The sequence below is a fragment of the Macadamia integrifolia genome, unplaced genomic scaffold (assembly GCF_013358625.1).
Source record: "Macadamia integrifolia cultivar HAES 741 unplaced genomic scaffold, SCU_Mint_v3 scaffold1929, whole genome shotgun sequence".
Classification (NCBI taxonomy): Eukaryota; Viridiplantae; Streptophyta; class Magnoliopsida; order Proteales; family Proteaceae; genus Macadamia; species Macadamia integrifolia.
Genome location: NW_024868422.1, coordinates 6,142 through 16,026, shown reverse-complemented (window position 1 = coordinate 16,026; position 9,885 = coordinate 6,142). Strand labels below are relative to the sequence as shown.

Below are 9,885 nucleotides of genomic sequence, written 5' to 3'. Positions count from 1 at the left end.
TTAACTAAAGTAATATAATTTTAAAATTGAAAATTCAACTATTGATTCCAAATTTCAAACACAAAGTAATGTTGAATTAAATTACGTCATCAAAGTCTAAAATAAAGTCTACATTAAAAATAAAAATCATTGTCTTCTTCGAATCCATAAGCAATGTCCTCCTACTGATCAACAGTAGGTTCAACATTCACATCCTCTCCACAATAGTCCTCACCAACATCATCTATAAGTTATAAGGATAAGTCTCTCGGAAGAAACTTAGTAAGTAGAACCACTACGCTAAACAAGTTTAAAATCACGATCATACAATCATTACTAGGAAAGATAAAATATAGTATAATAAAAATTTTCAAGAGGACAAAAAAAAAAAAAAAAAAAGAATATCACTCATACTTACATTGCTACAACTATATCACCGCATAAGTCACATGATAACTCAAAAGAAACTAAACAACAAATTGATAATATCATCCATGAATAGCCAATGTATCACAATACCATATTGCCTCCACGCAACATATAGAAACTCGAAGAAGCTATCTAGTGTCCAACCTCTCAAAGACTAAGTCATATTTCCCAAAGGTAAAATAATAATTGGTAAATCCTACCGAGGGTAAATTGCGTCATCTAGTAGTCCACAATTCCAGTAAAGAAAAGTCTAATGAACCAACAATCCTCACCTCAATGTTATAACGCCAATGTTGATAAGGCGAGACAAATAACAATATATCCATTAAAGAACGAAAATACTTATAAATACAAATAAGTTCAGAATTTAAGTATGATCAATACCCTCATTCCACCCTAGTTGGTCTCTATGTGAACATGAAATGAACTTCAATTTTTGTAAAAATTCATCAAAATAACAACTATAAGTAACAAAGCAATAATCAAAGAACTCTCATATCCCACCTCAATCGAGGTTGGTAATGTAAAACATCATTACCACAACAAACAAAGCATCTCATGTATATAAATAGTAAATTTATGTAAAAAATAAATAAACACATGCATAGACAAAAACTCATGTGGTATAAAAATCATTTAATGCACATAATACACTACTCCATACAATCATAATCACAACTTAACATATAATATTACTAATTAACATTATGTAATCGATGCTCAATTTGAAAATTCTGCTATGTACACATAATGCAAATAATGGAACAAAATACAATTCGTTCCTCATTCTCTAATGTACAAAACATCAGGTTTGCAAAATCAATTTTTTTTTATGACAAAACACCATGGAATTTTTAAGGTTTAGATCTATTTGGATGATACTATGAACATAAACAAGTTAGGGTAGAGGTTTCACTCGCCTAAATGTCGATCCAAATTCTGGTTTCATTTATATAGAACTATCTTTGTATCCTCCTATACAATTTCATTAAAATTATACCTTAACCTATTCTGCCTACTGACATAGAAAAATAGAAAATAAATATCTATGGAATTCCAAATAACTTGAAATTAGATCTTATTGAAACATAACTCATATATACATATATATATATATATATATATAACATCAGAAAAACCTTCTTGGGTTAGGTATCAATCCCCCTAAGAAACGGTCTTCAGATTGTAACAAATTTTGTCCAACAATTTTGAAAAACTCATTAAGCCACTTTTTTGAACTTAAAGTATTTTCAATTTTTTCAGGAATTTAAAAGACGTATAAAATTTGTTACAATAAAAAGAATCAGATATAAACTTGAAGTCTATATTCCTCCGTCATCACCCCCATACCCGGGTACAGATACTTCCCTGATAGTAACCTATCCGAGGTCATAGGAACATATTTATGTATCCCTAATAATTATTTCAGGTCATAAAACAATCCCTAACTATGTTAAATAGTATGAACAATCTTGGACTACTGTTCTATATAACCTAGAAAATATTCTTAACATGTCAAAATCTTATTTTCTCTCTCATCAAACTCATAATAAAAAATTTCATATCTTTAAATTATGATCTGCCCCAATTAGAACATAAAAAATAATTAAATCAGAGGCTTAAAACTCTTACCTTGTAAATCAAACCTTCTTCTTCTTCATCCTTCTCCTCTTTCTTCCCCACGATTCCCCCTTTTTTTTTTTTTTTCCTTTTTTTTTTCCTTAAATAAAGGGTGAGAGACAAGAGAACCACACTTTGGTTCTCTCTCCCATACCTAATTTATATTAAAGTATAACAATTTGTTTCTTACTTCATCTCCAACTCTCTCTCTCTCTCTCTCTCTCTCTCTCTCTCTCTCTCTCTCTCTCTCTCTCTCTCTCTCTCTCTCTCTCTCTCTCTCTCTCTCTCTCTTTTCCTACTTTATCTCCCTTAATTTATGCTCAAGGCTATCCAAATTTCAAAACAAAGGTCCACAATTTTATTGGGAAAGTCTTCATTTATTAACTATTATTAGCAACAATTATTTAGTTAAGGTTGTTTTGTTAGTTAGGTCTTGTCCACTTTGTTAGTTAATTGTACATGTAGAAAATATGTATATATATATATATAATTCTTTATTAAATAAGTCAAATTAGGGTTGAAATTAAAATCAAAAAATTAAAATGAAAGAACAAATTATGGTCCAATGGTAAATCAGGGTTCAGGGGCAAAATGGTAATTCTTAGGGTAAAAAACCTAAAGTTATTCTATAGTGTAGTTACATGTAATGGATAATTTTTAGCACTTACCAAGTACTAATGCACCCTCAAGATCTGGTATCCCAACTTTAAGCCACTACGACCCTACAATAGTCAAAATATGAAATAACCCGTAGTTAGATTTTCGGGTATTACACTAACCATGTAGTGTAGTTGGATGTGGGTATGTGGATTTAAATCCATTTATTTATATTTTCGACCATGTTTTATTTTCAATGCATGTGTGAATTGTAATTCTTGTATTTACTCCAAACTTAGATTGTCACACCCTACCAAAATTGGCCAAGGTATGTGGTACTGGACACCCATATCTAGTCAACCTAATCCTCCAGGATCACAGATGTAGTATCTTAATTTCACAAATGCCAATAAGACCACAACTAAAATCAGAGTATGGTAATAAAATCTCATAACTATCACTGGTGATGTACTAAAGTGATACATTACATTATATAAATCACTTATCTGAAAACAACCACAAGCTGCAATACTACTTACTATACATCATAAATATGTATACATCAAGAAGGAAGAACTGAATAATAGTGAAGCCCATCAAATCCAGACATCTCGCTGACATAAGCTTTACAACCACTGCTAAAGTCCAGTCCCGCCTCAACACCGATTTCCATCATCTAAAAATAGTATGTCACAAAGGATGTGGCCTCGGCATCTGAAAAGGTAAATGTGAGAGGTGAGCACGGGTATGCTCAGTGAGGGGTGGGGACAAGCAAGCACATGCAAATGGATAATGCAAGCATGAGCAGACAATAATGCAAGTACAAGCAAATAAAGAATGCCATGCATACTCAAGTGAACTAAAACAAATGATGCAATGCATGCTCAACAAATCATATAATGCTCATGATCCGGTTAATTATACATTACTTAGCAAAAATTACTAAGTCCAAGGTATCAGTGCTTCAACAACATAGCTCATATCCCTGGTCTCAAAAAACCCATCGGTCACCCAGCAATACAAACTAGACTGCGGATCAAGAGCCTGCAGGTCCCGAAAAACCCATCGGTCACCCCATAAACCCCTGATGGGTAACCTCAGTCCTATAGCCTCGGTCTCGGAAAACCCATCGGTCACTCGAGCTGTCGAACAATCATGGTCCCAAAAAATCCATCGGTCACCCATACTGTGGGGCATGCAGCCATGGTCCCAAAAAACCCATCAGTCACCCATACTGCATCACCACACTTGGGATCAGCCAGTACCTAACCCCTACTGGAAAGGGGCGTAGCACCAGGGTCTGTGAATCCTAACCATGCATTCTATATGCATCCAATCATACATCAGTGGCCATTGTTGTAATACCGACCTCCAAGCCCACAGTTGGCCACGCCATGCCTTAGGCTATCGATTTTACAATCATTACCACCAGTCATACAACACACATCCTCTAACCTCTAGGCCCACAATACCAAAAATGCACCTCGGCTACTCCACACCCTAGACCATCAGCGCCACAATCATAACTATGCTACTGACCTTTGGGCCTATGGTATCGGAAACACACCTCGGCCACACCGTGCCCCAGATAGTCAATATCATAGTTACACCTGTGAATTTCATCCATAGAACTACAATCACACACAATTTTATGGGCACCTGCACGTGTCCCAATCTTCCCAACTTACCTTACACATCTCAAATCCATCAGTTCACCATCCATCATTAAGATATTCAGAATAGGAAAATAATGCACATCCACAACCAATTGATGCATGAACATACAAGACAAGCAAAAGGAAAAATATAAGAAAGACTCTAAAAGAAAAGGTTAGGGCACCCACTCACCTTGGTAGTCGGGGTTAGACAAGTCACTTCTCTGAGTTGGGTAGATTCCTGCACTGCAATTCAATTTTCCTATTCCATAACATACCTAGGTTATCAATTATATAACATACCTAGGTTATCAATTATATAACTAAATTCTTATTGTTAATCTAATTTAATTGGTTATTCTTATTCCCATTCCCTTTTATTAATTTATGTTCAAGTAGAAATCCTATTCAATTTCATAATTTCTAATATTGAAATCCATGAATAAACCATTAGTTAAGGGCTATACTGTCCTTATTCTATGTCTTTAGTAGGTTTAATAGTGTACAAGGTAGTACAGTGGCCTTTCTAGCCTCTAAAAGCTCAACCAGATGGAGACCTTTGGAGCTGACAAGACGGCCTGTGGTCTCCCACCTGTTGGGTCAAAACCTACAGAATCCTATTTTTGCTCCTTTCTTCTATTTCCTCAAACCATGTAAAAGTAATAAAAGGTCAAAATTACATATTCCATCCATCAATTTGAGCGAAACCCTCTCTTAGGGAAACTCTACTTGTACCAATTCAGCTTAAATCAGTTTTTTTTTTTTTTTTTTTTTTGGGGGGGTTGTGTGGAAGTCAGAATTCCTCATTTTCAGTTAGTTCTCTTTAATTTCAAAAATTCCCATGTTAATTTCTTAATTAGAGATGGGATACCAATGATTTTGACTTTCTAATTTGGTGTTCCATCTCTAATTTTGTTTGCATGCATTTCTAAAACCATAAACTAGTGAAACCCTCTTGAAATTTCACTTTCATCACATCTTGCAATTCTGTCCCAAGGGTTTTGGTAAAATTTTAGCTACCTAGCCCGATTCGGCCTCAATTTCAAGAAATTCCCATGTTAATTTAGTAATTCATCACAGTCCCAAGCCTTAATTTCATTTTTTTTTTTCAACTCTGATTTCAGATTTCTAACAGATTATTAAGATCCCTAACTCATTTAGGAGTTCCTAATTAACATAATCCCAGAATCGGCCTTGATTAGCAAGATTCCCATTTCAGATTTTAAGATTTCTTTCCATTTTAGTGCATGCATGTACTGTATAAAGCTCGGATGAGCAGGGTTTCAAATTCTAGCCATTACTCCCAAGCTTTGGGTGTTCAATTTCTGTCTTACACCATCCAATTAGTGAAACCTTGCTTCATTGAACCATTTAAGAACATCTAGTTTTATTTTTCATGGTAATTTTTAACATACTAACACTGTTCTAAGCTTGAGCAAGATGAATTACATACCTGAGGGCAGAGGTGATCTATGGTGTGTTTCAGGTAAGTAATTTTCTCCCTCTATTCCCTCTCTTCTCTTTCTTCTTCTTTCTCCCTTCTTCTTGTTGTGCATGTGAGAACGGAGGGTTTCTAACCAACAATAGTCAGCGGCTTCCCTATAATTATAACCACCCTCCCACCGACTTGCTTGGTGGAGAGTTATATGTAATAATTATGTTAATATATAGAGCAATTCACATCCCCTCCCCTGTATTTTGCTTTTATTCCAACCCCCTCCCCTGTGTTTTCAAATATTCCTCAGACTTCCCCTGTCCTTTGACAAATTTGACAAAAAATGTGACTTCGTCATATTATGTCCGTTAAGATTTCAAAATATATTTTTAATACCCAAATCACCCCTGTTGAATGTAAATGGCCTATTATACCCATTAGAAGATGAGTGAAGAACTCATCTTCACTTTCGTCTCTCACCTGCAAGTAGACTGAGGCAAGTAGATTGAAGTATTAATCTGTACAATTTCACCAAATGGGATAGAGAAATTCAATTTCTTGGATGGTAAATTCAGTTCTAGTTTTCTGAGATGAACTGTTGTGGCTATGAATATGAAGTTGATCATTTTAAGGGTCATTCCAAAATTCAATGGGTCGCACCTTATGTTCCAACACCAGAGGACGAAGTGGGTCGCAGTGGGATTGCTTCTGCTTAGGCAGGAGGTGAGAATGGGAGGAGTGTCATTGATAGAATCCTACCTATTGCAGACAAACCTTTTTCAAAAAGGGGCTGGTTGTACATGGTCATTGCCAGAATCCTACCTATCAAATGGATGCAGCCAAAAAACTAATTCTATTTCCAAAAGACTAATTCTAATTCTAGTATATGGTTGCAAAAACTTACATCACCGGGCTGTGGAGATCGACTGGTTGCAGGAAACCCTTCATAGGGCGGTGGAGATCTGTTGATGTCAATCTCCCAGTCACTATCGATCCCTTCGTCACCGTTGATCTCTCTGTCACCATCAATCTGTCTGTCACCGTCGATATCTCCATCCCGTTAATCATGCCTTCTTAGTTCAAACTCCTCCTTGTCGTGGTGATGGAGGTGAGTGAAATGTAAGGGTTTCATATTGGGGGTTATGAGTGTAGGGATAAGGGTAAAATGGGAAAAAGAATAAGTTGTTGAAGGCAGAAGGGTAAGATCGTATTTTAACATCTACAACTAATAGTCTACGAACAGTGTTAACTGACAGGGGAGGTCTGTGGAATATTTGAAAACACAAGGGAGGGGGTTGGAAAAAAAGAAAAATATAGGGGAGGGGGATGTAAATTGTTCTAACATTTTATTATGTATATAATTACACTTAATTATGTGTAATTATCACTAATTGATATTTATATTATTATACTATCTTATTCTATCATAAAATGCTTAAGGAAGGAAGGTCCTAATTTTAGTAGAGTGAGTGGGTCCCATAGGATCAGAAATCCTGATTCTGCCAAGCTAACAAGCCTGCCTGTCATTCACAGGGCTCTCCCACCAATTGGGGTAAAACCAGTCCCCCTTTAGTCTGAACAACTTTCTATTACACCTAACCCCTATTATAGGTATATTTTACCTATTAGCCCATGCCAGTATTGGTCTTCTCTACCTGGTATCCTGCCTGTCCACAAGGAAGGTAGAGAAATGAAATTAGGTTGTTACATAGATGACCCAATCAATAACTTGTTTATCAAACCTAAGGTAGAAATCCAGTTTCTACCAGGTGGACCGAGTTGCCTAACCCCTTCCTCGGACAGCAACCTGACAAAATCCTAACTCATGGTTAAACAGTTTGGATGGAATAATTTCAATTTCATTTTCAATTAGATGGGTCCTAGCCCCGAATCTAGGTGGCAACTCATGTTCAATAAAGTGACTAATGGTTACCCCCATCGAGGGCTCAGTTCCTCACATAGGGGTTTCTTAATCTCCGCCTTAACAAGAGTCCAATAATAGGGTTGACCCAATCGAAATCCTAATATCACCATAATCTTTGATGCAGGTCCTAACTTGCTACCGATTAGCGGAGAGATCAATTGATTATCACGTAGTTCGTTTGGAACATTATGAATTTTGATCCAAACATCCAGCATATCAAAGACTGATCCTTTGTGGATAAATTGCCTAATTTATGGGTGCTTTGTAAGTAAGGAATTAGTCGGTCATCAGTGGTTTCCATGTCCAACCAGAAAATTTCAGTGGAGGATGATTGGAATGGAAGTAAGGTTGGTCTTTCTTTTGTGCATGCTAGCAGTTTCAAGGTGTTACGTAGTGAGTTGTGGATACACCTAAGGCTGGTGGGGTTCTTTTCCATTCCTTCGTCTATTATTGGCGGCTTCAATGCAACATTATTATCCAATGAGAAATGGGGGCCTGGCAGGTTCAATCTTAGCTCGGTAGTGGAGTTTCAACCAATGGTTGACTCGTGCATGTTAATTTTGGTTCCTTCTTAGGGAAAGAAATTTACATGGACAAATAACTGTCGGAGGGCTCATGTGGCAGCGGTGCTCGATAGAAGTTTCTGCAATGAGAAGTAGCTAAACTTCTTTAAAAATATTTCCCTAAGAGTCATTCAAAGTACTGTTTTTGACCATGCTCCTCTCTTGGTTCTTTCAGATGTGATCCCAAATCCCATTAATATTCCTTTCAGATTTAATGGTTTCTAGATTGAGGATGAGAATTTTCCATCGGTTGTAAAGGAAGCTTAAGGGAAAGAGGTCAGTGGTAATCCTATATATGTTTTACCTCAGAAGTTGAAGCAGGTGAAGATGTTAGTTAGGTTCAATCTTTGTTAGATTGAGAGAATTTCCCATATTTTGAAAGCTGTTCAAGCTGAAATTGAACTTTCTGGCATGTCAGATGAGCTTTTCAACAAATAATCTGATGTCAAAACCGCTTTTCTCAAGGCCTCCCAATTGCATGGGCAGCTTTGGTCTGAGAAAGAGAAGCAGAAGTGGATGAAAGAAGGGGACTGTAACTCTAAATATTTTCACCTCTCCGTGAAAATGAGGTGATCTCGAAACCAGATCCAGCCTCTAAGGAAAGAGAGTGGAAATATAATTTCAGACCAGCAGTCCTTGACATCATAGATTTCTGACCATTATGAAGCCTTTCATGCAGTAGGTCATGCTTCCTCTTATCTAGATCTTCTGGAATGCATTCCAAAGGTCTTGGGGATGGCGATAATGGTTTCTTAGAGGCTGTTCCATCCATAGAGGAAATCAAAAACGTGGTTTGGGATCTTGATTCTGATAGCTCCCCTAGACTGGATGGATTCACAAGTAATTTCTTCCGTCGGGTATGGGATATTGTTGAAGTGGATTTTTACAATGTTGTCTCTCCTTTTTTTAAAGTGGGGAAACTTCCAAAGAGGTTTGATAACTACTTTTTCTCTCTTATCCCAAAAGTTTCGGGTGCCTCCTCTCTTAAGAATTTCTGCCCTATCTGCTTGGGGAATTTCTTTTGTAAGGTTCTTACAAAAATCCTAGCTGCCAGAGTTTCCCACTTTCTACCCCGTCTCATCTCTAAGGAGCAGGAAGCATTCCAAAAGGAAAAATAATTTGTACAAATATAAGTCTTGCCCCTGAGCTTGCTAACCTGATGCACTCTACAGTTGGAGGTGGTGGTTTGGGCATTAAATTAGATGTGCAAAAAGGTTTTGATTCCTTCTCTTCGGACTTCCTTTTTGCTACTTTGAGCAAATTTGCCTTCTCATCAATTTGGGTTTCCTGGATTCTTAAAATCTTGTCATCCTTTAGAATTTCTATTCTGGTGAATGGCGGGGCAGTTGGTTCTTTTGGTGCTGGGCAAGGTCATTGCCAAGGTGACCCAATTTCTCCTATGCTATTTATCTTGGTTGAGGAGGTATTATGTAGAGGCTTGAAAAATATGGCGGCCAATGAAAAATTTAGATCTCTCCCAGGGCCTAGAGGTGTTGTTACTCCATCTTATCTCCTATTTGTTAATGACATATAATGTTAGACAACTTCAAAGCTTTTTATTCAGGTATCAGGAATTCTGTGGGTAGTATATCAACCTAGAAAAAAGAAAACATTTCTTTGGGAAGGTAGCGCCTCACAAGAAACATCATATCTTAGCGATTTTGGGAATTCCTCTGTCAAGAC

General features: G+C 36.7%; 1 long non-coding RNA gene across 1 annotated transcript; it reads right to left on the bottom strand.

Annotated features, from left to right (window-relative positions):
* Positions 1-2,929: 2,929 nt before the first annotated feature.
* Positions 2,930-5,862, bottom strand: LOC122065222. The gene is made up of 3 exons (XR_006135944.1): positions 5,734-5,862; positions 4,474-4,542; positions 2,930-3,339 (listed from the first exon to the last, which is right to left on the bottom strand). It is a non-coding gene; the product is annotated as an uncharacterized LOC122065222 (long non-coding RNA).
* Positions 5,863-9,885: the final 4,023 nt, after the last annotated feature.